The following is an 11589-nucleotide window of genomic DNA, read 5'->3' on the forward strand; positions in this document are numbered from 1 at the left end:
GTTGACAGTGTCCAGGATTTGGGCCACTCTAACAGAAGTGCATTGGTGTCTGGTTGTTTGGGAAATGATATTTTTAAGCCACAAGGAACACAGGCAAGCCAAGGGCAGTCCTCTTTTTCCTTGGAGAGAAAACCACATTCCACTATGTTTCCTTTTATGATTGAAGATTTGAGGAAGAGGCACTGAGCTACCAGTATCACCAACAGCATCTGAATGTTCATTCTATCTTACGAAATAAGGTGGTTGTTGTTGATGCTGCTGTTCCTGCTGCTGCTGCGGTTATTTTTACCCTTTTGGATGTCGCCTGTTTGACAGAAGATGGCTTTACCAAAGGCACTTGGCTTGTAGGTCCTGTGCTGAGACTAGTCAGCACACAAGTCACCTCCAGGGTCTAGAATAGACCAGGCTTGTACATCTTTCCTGGGACAGCAAGCTTCAGCCCTTGGCTAGGATCCAGGAGAACCTACAAATAGAACTAATTCATAAGTGTGATATGGTATCCAAGAAGGGCTCCCTAACTCAAATACCCTTGACCCTTTAAAGTATAAAATACCACCACTCTTACATTCCATGATATTGTGGAAATGGCAGACAGACCTAGGGTCACAAATCAGCTCTTATTTGCCATTTTCCCTTCCTCAGATATGTTACATAAACTGTTTAAATCTCATCTATAACCTGGGGGCAAATTATCCTGGGTAAGTAATGAATAATATATATCTATCAAGCCCTTGGAATAGTGGCATTAACACTGTAAATGAGGATTACATATAATAGGTAGTAGATGTTATAAATTGGGTCATCCTTGCTAATTGTCCTGCTCTCTTTGCCAGTCCTTCCTTGTTGTGAATGTGCTATGGTTTGGATATGGTTTGAGTGTCCCCCAAAGGATTATGTGCTGGAAGCTTGGTGCCCAACATAGCATTTCAGAAGTGGTGGATCTGTAAAAGATGAAGCCTACAGAAAGGTGGTTAGGTCTGGGGGCACTGCCTTTGGAAGGAGTTAGTATAGTTCTCACAGGACCAGATTAGTTCTCACGAGAGCAGATTGTTATAAAGTAAGGCCGTTTCATATGTTTGCCCCCCTCTCTTGTGGCTGTTTCTGTTTCCACTTCTCTGTTATGCTGTAATGGAGCCTGGAAGGCCTTATCAGAGGCCAATCAGATGAGGCTGCCCAATCTTGGACTTTTAGCCTCTAAAACTTCTTTTCATTTTAAATTACTAAGCACCAGGTACGCAGTTACAACAACACAAAATGGGCTACGATGGTGCAGTTTGATGAAACCTTATCCCTTGCTCCTGGGCTCAAGTAGACCAAGTAATGGCTCAAGTAGACCAAGTAATGACCCAAGCAGAGCCAGTAAGTGTCTTCTTTGGGCTAATCTATCCATGGAAGACCCAGAAGTTCCTCTTGCCACTGGACTTGCAAAGTTGGGAGGATGGAAGTCTAGAGCTGCCAGAGGCTAGTGTGCCTACCATGTGAACCATCAGCCTCGAAGCTGAGGTCAACAAGAGTGGAGAGATGGAGACAGAATGAGAAGCAGAGACAGAGAGATAGAATGAAGGACATGGCTTGAGAATTCGGTCCAGTCATGCTTGAATCCTGCCCACTCTCTTCTTCAACTATCCAGTTACATGAGCCAGTACTTTTTTTTTTTTTTTTTTTTTGCTAAATTCAGTTTGAGATCACTTGTAATCAAGAGAAACATGACTATTGTGGCATCATCATAATAATGTTCTTTTGGGTGACAACCTTAATGCAGTCCTAGTTCTACAGGTATCTCCAGGTTAGTCTTTCCTGAGTGCCTCCAACTGGCCCATATGCATTAGTATGGGTTATCCAAAGTGGGACAATTTTATGTGAAATGGAAAAAAATATACCTGGGAAGTAGACATAAACCAGGACCATGAGCAAATGGAGACACATAAATACCTGGTGCTATGGTTTGGATCTTAAATGTTCCTCCAAAGGCTATCATTAAAGACTTGGCCCCTAATACAGCAGCATTCAGAGAGGGAGCCTTGGAGGTGTTAGCGTCACAAGGGCTCTGATCTCATAAGTAGATTAATTCATTTGTGGCTTCATTGCTTAATAGGTTTTGGGGAAGGGGCCTTGTTATATAATCTCTCTCTCTCTCTCTCTCTCTCTCTCTCTCTCTATCTATCTATCTATATCTCTATCTCTATCTCTCTATCTCTCTCCCCCTTCTCTGCTTTCCAGCTACCATGAGGTGAGCAGCTTCTCTACCACACTTTTTCCACTACAGTGCTTTGCCTGGCTACCATCCAATTGATCACGGACTGAAACCATGAGCCAAAACAGACCTCTTCTTCTTTAAGCTGATTTTCTCAGGTATTTTGTCACAGTGATGGAAAACTGCTTGATAGTAGGTTAGGGGTTTAGGAGCTGAGAAGAAACTCAAGTAAGAGACTGAGAACATGCAGTTCATTCTATGTTCAGGTTGTTGCTGAACACTGACATCTGTGCCTCTTTCCACAGCATGTCCAGTTCCCATGAGGTAATCCACGCAGAGAAGGGAGGGCAACCTTCCAGACAACCCTCAGAAAGGACCTCTTCCTCACTCCACACTCAAAGGCTTCCAAACCTACTACCCAGATGTTGTGTCCAATTTTACCAGCCCTGCAGGAAGAAGCTATGGAATGGACCAGTGACCAGTTGATCAACTAGCTCCGGCATATTAACAAGGCTTCTGGCAATAAATGAACTAGTTATTTCCTTTTCCACCACTAAATGAAGTGTTCAAGAGCAAAAAAGAAATGTTTCCAAATGACAGCTTGCTTGTGTTTCCCCTCCATGTCTTGAAATCTTTGCTGACCTCTGAGAGGCACTTTGTTTAGTAATCTATTTGGGGCAGGGTAGATAATACAAAAATAATTATAGTAAATTTTCTAGGGACCATTTCCAAAGCCAAAGCCTGACATCTTACTTCTAAAAGGTGTGGCTAAAGGGTAGTAGATTAAAAACAAAAACAGCAATAGCTCAGGCTTTAGGCTAGAAGATTCTGGATCCATCTGTATTAGCCCTGTGGCCCTGGACCAGTTGTTATCCGCTCCTTTTATTTATTTATTTGGTATTGGGGATTGAACTCAGGACCTTGTGCTTGTGAGGCAGGCAGCAGAATCACTGAGCTACATCCCCAGCCCTATCTGCTCCTTTTAAATGAAGCAACAGTACTCAGTAGGACCAGCAGTTGCTGAGGATTAGAGGTAATCTAAGCAGCCCCTGGCCCTGGGCTGAGTGTACTTTAGTAAATGGTAACTATTATTGTGACATTCAGTCTTTCAATTAACCTGGTATGTGGCCCACATTGCTAGTTAGACACAGTAAGCTGACCCTTGCCAGCTTTAAGGATGGGCAAATAGAGGTGTAGGAAAGCAAATAGCCTTTTGCCCAGTACTGCTTCAATAAATCACTGCTTGGTTCCTATAGAAGTAAGAGTCTAGCCTTCAGAAACACCCCCTGAAATTCTACTCTAATTGTCTTTGTATTATCTACCCCGCAACATGATTTATTAATCCAGTGCAAGCACAAGATTGCACAGTATGCTCTTAAGCTTTTTGTTGTTATCTGCTTATGGTGGTACTGTGGATTGAACTCAGGGCCTTCACACTGAGCTACATCCTCAGACCTTCTTTTCTAATTTTTAGTTTGAGACAGGGTCTTTCTAAGTCACTAAGTTGCCCAGGCTGGGCTCAAACTTTCGATTCTCTTTTCCTCAGCCTCTCAGAGTGCTGGAATGACAGGCATGCTGCACCATACCCAGCTGGCTTTTAAGCATTTCTAAAGCTTCATTAATCTATAAACAAATTAACACGTTATAGGGCATGCAAGAGGACTGGCTGGTTCCTTGAATCCGAACTTCATAACTTCATTTACAGGGTACGAGGTCCCCTTTAGGAAAGCAGTTTCAGGGACCACAGCAAAGCCTTACATGTGTTTGCATCCTTCTGTATTAGAAGGTAAAGGACAATGATGCTCCTAGTGACAAGTAAAATAATAAAAAGAATCAATATAAATGTTAATCATGAGTTGGTGAAGAAAGCATTTATTTCTAATTTTGGTTTCTCTATATTTTGAATATTAAGCTATCATTAAAAATTGATAAATGAGACTTCAAAATTTTAAAAATCTCTCCCCAAATACCGTTGTGAAAATGAAGAGGTGATCCACTCAGACAATACTATTCATAACACAAACATCTGACAAAGGACTTGTATCCAGACTGCATAAGTAATTATTGTAACAATAATAAGGCAAATAACCCATCTTTTTTTTTTTAAATTAATTTTATTGTTACATTTTAGGTATACAATATAACGACATACATCATTGGAAATTTGCACCTTTACATAATCTCTCTTGGTTCTTATTTTTCCCCATTCCCCTGCCCTCCCTTCAACCCCACCATCCCTCCCTATTTACAAAGACTCTGTTTCCATTTTTTCATTTCCTCATATTAATGCCATTCCCTTCTTTCCTTTTTCCTACCCCTCCCACTTCCCCTTCCCCTTGGCACCTTTTCTTCCTATTTCACATTATCTATTATACCTTTTAGTCCTTTTTGACACTCTCAGTTTCTCACACTAGAGAAACTATTCAGTATTTACACATGTGTCCTATTTATTTCACTTAAGAGTATCAACTCGGGCCAGGGATTTAGCTCAGTGATTCTGCTGCCTGCCTCGCAAGTGCAAGGACCCAAGTTCAATCCCCGGTCCCAAAAAAAAAAAAAAGAGTATCGCCTCGATGTGCATCTATTCAGCTATAAATGTCTAATTTCTCATTTTTTATGGATGAGTAGTACTCTGTTTTATTTAAAAAACCATATTTTCTTTAACCAGTCTCCACTTGATGGGCAATTGGGCTGCTTCCAAGTTTTATCTATTACAAACTGTGCTGCTATGAACATGGGTGTACATATACCACTGTGGTATGATTCAATTCTTTTGGGAAGATACCCAGCAGGGGAATACCTGGGTCAAATGGAACTTCCAGTCCTAGTTCTTTGAGGTATCTCCACACTGATTTCCACAGTGGTTGCACCGGTCTACACTCCAACCAACAATGGAGAACGGTTCCTTTCTCTCCACACCCCCACCAGCATTTGTTATTGGTTGATTTTTTGATAGCAGCCATTCCTTCTGGAGTGAGGTGGAATCTTAGCATTGTTTTCCTTTGCATCTCTTGAATGGCCAGTGATGTTGAACATTTTTTCATATGTTTATTTGCCATTTCTACTTCTTTGTGTGAAAAATGTCTGTTCATTTCAGATGCCCATTTTTGGATTGGGTCTTTAAATTTGGGAAGTCTGATTTTTTAAAGTTCTTTATAGATTATAGATAGTAGACGTTTGTCTGAGGAACAGCAGATAAAAATTTTTTCCCACATTGTGGGTTGTGTCTTCACACTGTTGTTGGTGTCTCTTGCTGTGCAGAAGATTTTTTTTTTCCATTAAGTTTATTGGTACATTTTAGGTATAAAATACAGTTACATTCATCATTGGGATCTTGTACCTTTACATGAGTATCTTGGTTCTTTTTTTTTCCCCCTTCCCTTGCCCTCCCTTCACCCCCTCCACCCTTCCCTATTTCCAAAGACTTTGTTTCCATGTTTTTCCTTTTCTCACATTTTTTCTTTTCCCTTCTTTCCTTTCCCCTACCCCTCCCACTTCCCCTGCACCTTTAGACCTTTCCTTCCTGTTACACAATATCAATTATACATTTTTTAAATTATAATATCAAGATCTAGGAGACATTACCACAGATTTTACAGAATTTAAAAGGATATAGAAAGCATATTTCAAAAATCTGTTTTGAAATAAATTTGACAACTTCTAAGAAGTAACTTAGAAGACAAATTAATGAAACTAACTCTGGAGGAAATATAAAATTTGAATAGCACCTATTAAAGAAAGTATATTCCTAGCTTGAAAACCTACCTATATGACAACAGCAGGCTCATATACATTTTAACTGATAAATTATATCAAACAAAGCAGAAAAAAGAAGGAACACTTCTCCCCTCATTTTAGGAACTCAACATTGTGCTAATCCTAAAACTGGATAAAGATAATAGAAGATAAAAGTATGAACATAGATAGAAATTTGTTTCACAAAACAAACTCTTAGAAGTCAGATCTGGCAGGATGTAGAAAGTGGTTTTGTTGTAGGGATGGCAGTGTTGGTTGAGCATTGGAAGATCCACCCCCAAAAAGTCATCATTTTAACAGAGGAAAGGAAAAAGCCATATGATCCTGTCACTAGTTGGAGAAAAAGTATTGGACTAAATTCTACAGCTGTTCATGGTAAAAGCTATCTGGAGACTAGAAGTAGAACAGAACATTCTCAACAGATTAAAGACATGTACTCCACACTTCCAGCGAGAACACCGTATATGAATGGAGAAGATACAATGCTTTCTCCTTAAGGTGGGGAACAAGGGCAGATATGCTTACTCTTTATCTGTCCATTAAACTTTGAAACCTAGTCCCCACCAAAATAGTCTGGCAACAAAATGACACAACTAGGATAGGATTGGCAAGGTAGAAGCAAAATCTTTATATGTAGATGAAATGATCATCTACAGAGAAAATACTAAGAAATCTCTAGGAGCCCCTAGAACTTGTACTTGAATTTAGCAGGATTAGAAAACACAAGGTATATATAAAAATTCAGGTCTGTGTATACTCGATATAAATGAAGAATTGGATATTGAAATTTAAAAGTAATGTAGGAGTACAAAGGACCTAGAAAAGTTAATAAAAAAAAAACAGTGTTGGAAGATGTTTAGTACCTAATTTTAAGACTTCTTCTAAAGCTACAGTAATCAAGGCAGTGTTGGTGTAAGGAAAGACATATAGATCATTGGAATAAAACAGGGAATCTAGAAATAGAACCACACATATATGGTCCACTGAGTTTTGAAAGATTATTTAACATTAGTATTTTATAGAATATAAACTCAATTTAAGAGCCAAGGAAGAGATAGTGTTTTCAGCAAATGGCACTAGAACAGCTGGTATCCGTATATTAAAAATTAACCTCAACCCTTTATTTCCATACATGAAAATAACTTGAAGGGATCTATGAACCTAAATATGAAAGCCTAAAAGTATAAAACTTTAACAAGAAATTATAAGGGAAAATATTTATGAATTCAGGGTAGGCAAGAACTACCTAGGATACAAAAGACATGATGTATAAAAGAAAAAAATTGATAAATGAGATTCCATCAAAATTTAGAACTTTAAATGACATCATTAAAATGAAAAGTAGTCCTTATAAACAGACCATATTTACAATTCATATAACCTATGATCAGAATATATAAAGAATTCTTAGAGCTCATTAATAGACAACCCAATTAAAATTTAGACATAAGATGATAAATAGTCAATACAGTACAAGGAAAGGTGTGCAACTCTAGAATCAGAAAAATACTAATCATGAACAATAACAAGATTGAATTATATACTCATTAGGGAGATGAAGTTAAAAGTTTTAAAAGCCTCGTCATAACTTTTTCTTTTTGTTGGATTCTCCCCCTTTGTGTTTAATTTGTCACACCCAATGGATTCATTCTGCTGGATTTCCTGGGATTGTGATCCTCATTGTCTTTTCCTAGGGTATTGTCTAAAATTTTTTGGAGTGCCGGTTTGATATTCATCATGTTCCTGAGGTGCTCTTTATCATGAAAGTATCTTATTTCTCTATCAATTTTGAAAGATAGTTTTGCAGGGTACATCAGTCTGGGTTGGAGGCTGTTTTCCTTTAGGGCTTGAAATACGTCACTCCAAGCTCTTCTTGCCTTGAAGGTTTGCATTGAAAAGTTTGCTGTGATTCTGATGGACTTTCCTTTGTATGTAATTTGTTTCTTTTCTCTCACTGCTTATAGAATTTTGTTCTTCTGTTGGATTTCTGGAATCCTAACTATTATATGCCTATGTGTAGATTTTGTTTGATCAAGTCTCACTGGAGTCCTATATGCCTCACTTATCTGTATGTCAAGTTCTTTTCCCCTGCTTGGGAAGTTTTCTGCCATCACTTCTGTGAACAGTTTTTTTATGTCATCTGCACTCTCTCCTCTTTTTTCATTGACTCCAGTCAGTCTTATGTTATTCTTCTTTGCATCGCCTAGCAGCTGCTGGATTGATTTCTTGTGTTCCTTTACAATTTTAAAGCAATTTTTCTTTTCATGGTCACTAATTGCAATCTTTTCTTCTACATCTGAAATTCTATCCTCACATTGGTTTCTTCTGCTGCGCAGACTTTCAATGGAGTTTTTAATCTCCTGGAGATTTGTTTGCATCTGTTTTATGGATTCCATTTGTTTCCTATGTTGGGATTCCATCATGTTCCTCAGATCCTCTATTTTTTAAATCTGTGTCCTCTCTACATTTATTAATCATGTCTTGCACCATGAGCAAAATCTTTGCTGTTATCTGAGTAATTATTTCTGATTTCATTTTTCCCAAATCCTCTTTTGTTGCCAGTTCAGAGAGTCCAGGTGGTTGAGTATCAGATTGTTCCATCTTGTTTCCCTTTGGGGTTGCTGTAGGTGATCCAGAAGTCTGTTTTTGAGGCTTGTTTATGTGTCTTCTCATTTCACGGGGTGGGTGGTGCTTCTGGAACCCACACGACTCACCTTCTCTGCCCTAGGAGCTTGGGATGGCAGTGGGGAGCTTCCTTCCGGGTTCTGGGACTGGCTCACCTTCTCTGCCCTAGGAGCTTGGGATGGTGGTGGGGGAGCTTCCTTCCGAGTTCTGGGACGAGCTCACCTTCTCTGCCCTGGGAGCTTTTGATAGCGGCGGGGGAGCTTCCTTCCAGGTGCTGGGACTGGCTCAGCTTCTCTGCCCTAGGAGCTTGGGATGGCAGCGGGGGAGCTTCCTTCCGAGTTCTGGGACTGGCTCAGCTTCTCTGCCCTAGGAGCTTGGGATGGTGGTGGGGGAGCTTCCTTCCGAGTTCTGGGACGAGCTCACCTTCTCTGCCCTGGGAGCTTTTGATAGCGGCGGGGGAGCTTCCTTCCAGGTGCTGGGACTGGCTCAGCTTCTCTGCCCTATGAGCTTGGGATGGTGTCTGGGGAGCTTCCTTCCGAGTTCTGAGATGGCTCAGCTTTAACCCACCTTTTAAAAAGCAAATAATTTGATGAAATCCTTCCTCACAGCAGATATACAAATGGCATTAAGCACTTCAGAAGAGGCTCAACTTCCTTAGTCTTTAGGAAAGGCAAATAGAAACCACAAGGAGCCAATACTACACACATTGACAAAAACCACTCAGATTAAAAAGACCCATAGCCCCAATTGGGGCAGTTGGAACTCCACCCACAGCCATTCTGCCCTCTACCAAATTAAATTCCCTCCTGCCTTCCTCAGAAGGAATATTTTTGTTTTCTTTTTCTGTTTCTCCTACCTCTTTTACCCAAGTTCATCATATATATCTGAAGTGTAATTGTGAGCCAGATGAATGTTTTACCCACAAGTGATCCCATGGCTGCAAATAAACAGCTGGATAGAGAGGTCTCCCTGACTCCAGAACTCACAGCCTTGCATAAACAGGCCCTATACACCAAGAGGGCATTGAATACATCCTTCCTAAAGACATGAGGCTGAAGGAAAGCTTCATAAATCCTCTGTTTCAGTAAGACTTCCATTACTATGACAAAATACTTAAAACTGAACCAATTTAGAAGAAGAAAGGTTTACTTTGGCTCATGGTTTTGGAGGTTTAGTCCATGGTTGGTTGACTTTGTGCCTGGGTCAAGGCAGCACATCTTATTGAAGACCATGTAGTGGAGCAAGCTGCTCACCTTGCTGGGAAGTAAAAAGTGAGAGGAAAGAGTTGAGATCTAAAGAGTTGAGATCCCTCCAAGGACACACCCCACTGACCTAACTTCCTTCCACCAGGCTCCAGCTCCTAAGGTTCTACCATCTCCCAGTAGCACCATAGGTAAGGGGCCAAGCCATCAACACATGGCCTTCAGGGCACATTTTTGGTCCAAACTATAATATACCCTTGAATTAACCCTCTTCATCTACTCTTAATGACTTGCTTTTAGCTGATTTAAAAATCACCAATTTTAGAGGTGTACATAGCCCCTCTGGCAAATGGATTGTGAAGCTGGCGAATTTTGATTATGCAAACAGGACCACTGATTGCTTCCTAACCCAGTCACCTTTCCCCACACCTCAGCCCATAAATATCCCCAGATCCTACCTTCATGGAGGCTAATTCAAAACTTGCCAGCCCATTGCTACCTTTGGCTGCTTTGTGAATGAACTCTTCTGCACAAAACTTATCATTTCAGAGATCAGCATACTGCAGGATGGGTGAAACAGGCCTGGGTCAGTAACACTCAGGTACACATGTGTCCCACTTACCCAGCTCTCCTCCCCTCCTTTCTTCACCTAGCTACTTGGCAACCTTCCTCACCCTTAAGGATGCAGCATAGGTGTCACCTCCTCCAGAGTTTTCTTTGACCTATGTAACTCAGGTAGGCCAAGTGACCTTTCTCCATACTCCCCCAAAATCTTGCCTTTTTACTTGCCTTTTTACACACTTAGCATCCCATACATCACAAAGACATGCTGTCATAGTAGGGGAAGGTGCTCTGGGACCAGCTCTTTACCTGTTAGATAATGAGGGCATGTCCTCTGTGCTCTGCCCTGCTTCATGATGTCCAGAGTTGGGGGAGGAGGTCACACTCATTTGGGAGGGAAACACACTTCCTGCTCAGGTCTTAGTTGGGCGCTGACAACAGTCCATACAGAATGTTGGTTGCCCTCAAGTAGATGGGATAGTGTTTAAGACCAACACCCTTGAACCCTAGTTCCTGGAGGGAAGGAATAGGGTCTTCTTAGTTCTGACCCCAGTGCCCTCCTTGAGGCTGGTGAGCACAGAGCAGAAATTCAGCAAATACATGCTCCTTGTTGCTGCCATAGCTGGCAATGGACTTGTTTCACGCAAGCTTGCGGAAGGCACTCAGTACTGGAAGGGTGGAGGTGAAGCATGATGACCTTCCTGGAGGTGGGTTCTTGCAGTGAACAAGTGCATTTGTCCAAAGTCACCTGTGTCTTTTCACATCTGTTCTGCACTTGTCAGTTACTGTCTCTCTTATGAACATTGGCTGCAGTAGTCTGGACCTAGGGTTTTATAAGTCATTGGCCATGTTTAACTCACCCTGCTGGGCAACATTGCCTCTCAAGTCAGGAGGATCCTGGGACCTGTTGGAAATGCAGAGGGAACAGGGTGACTAGAGCTCAGACTGTGGTTGTGGCCAGCAAACAGAGATGCACATTCACCAAAGTGCAGGTGGCCAGTGTCACTCTCACAGTGAAATCATCTTTTTTGCATTTTATATTTTACAGAAGAGAACACTGAACATAACAATCGTTTTTGTTCATTCTAAGTAAACATCTGACAATGTCCAATTCAATGGGTTCTGCCCTCTCAAACACAACAATGCTGCCTTAAATAAAAAATGACTGAGAAGACATGCATCTCAACCCGAAATCCTGGCTGTGCAAGAAATACTTGGCTTCTCTTTCCAGGCCTAGTTCAACGGTCACTT

The 11589-nt window shown here is 40.9% G+C and overlaps 1 long non-coding RNA gene across 2 annotated transcripts; it reads right to left on the minus strand.

Annotated features, from left to right (window-relative positions):
• Nucleotides 1-55: 55 nt before the first annotated feature.
• LOC110351123 (uncharacterized) lies at nucleotides 56-10532 on the minus strand. Of its 2 annotated transcripts, none has more exons than XR_002398208.2 (3): nucleotides 10452-10532; nucleotides 10236-10337; nucleotides 56-463 (listed from the first exon to the last, which is right to left on the minus strand). It is a non-coding gene; the product is annotated as an uncharacterized LOC110351123 (long non-coding RNA). The 2 variants fall into 2 exon arrangements; XR_015446290.1 differs by lacking the exon at nucleotides 56-463 and adding an exon at nucleotides 9724-9832.
• Nucleotides 10533-11589: the final 1057 nt, after the last annotated feature.

The sequence above is a fragment of the Heterocephalus glaber genome, unplaced genomic scaffold, assembly GCF_053883595.1.
Source record: "Heterocephalus glaber isolate CG9 unplaced genomic scaffold, H.glaber_assembly_v1.0 deba00000347, whole genome shotgun sequence".
NCBI lineage: Eukaryota > Metazoa > Chordata > Mammalia > Rodentia > Bathyergidae > Heterocephalus > Heterocephalus glaber.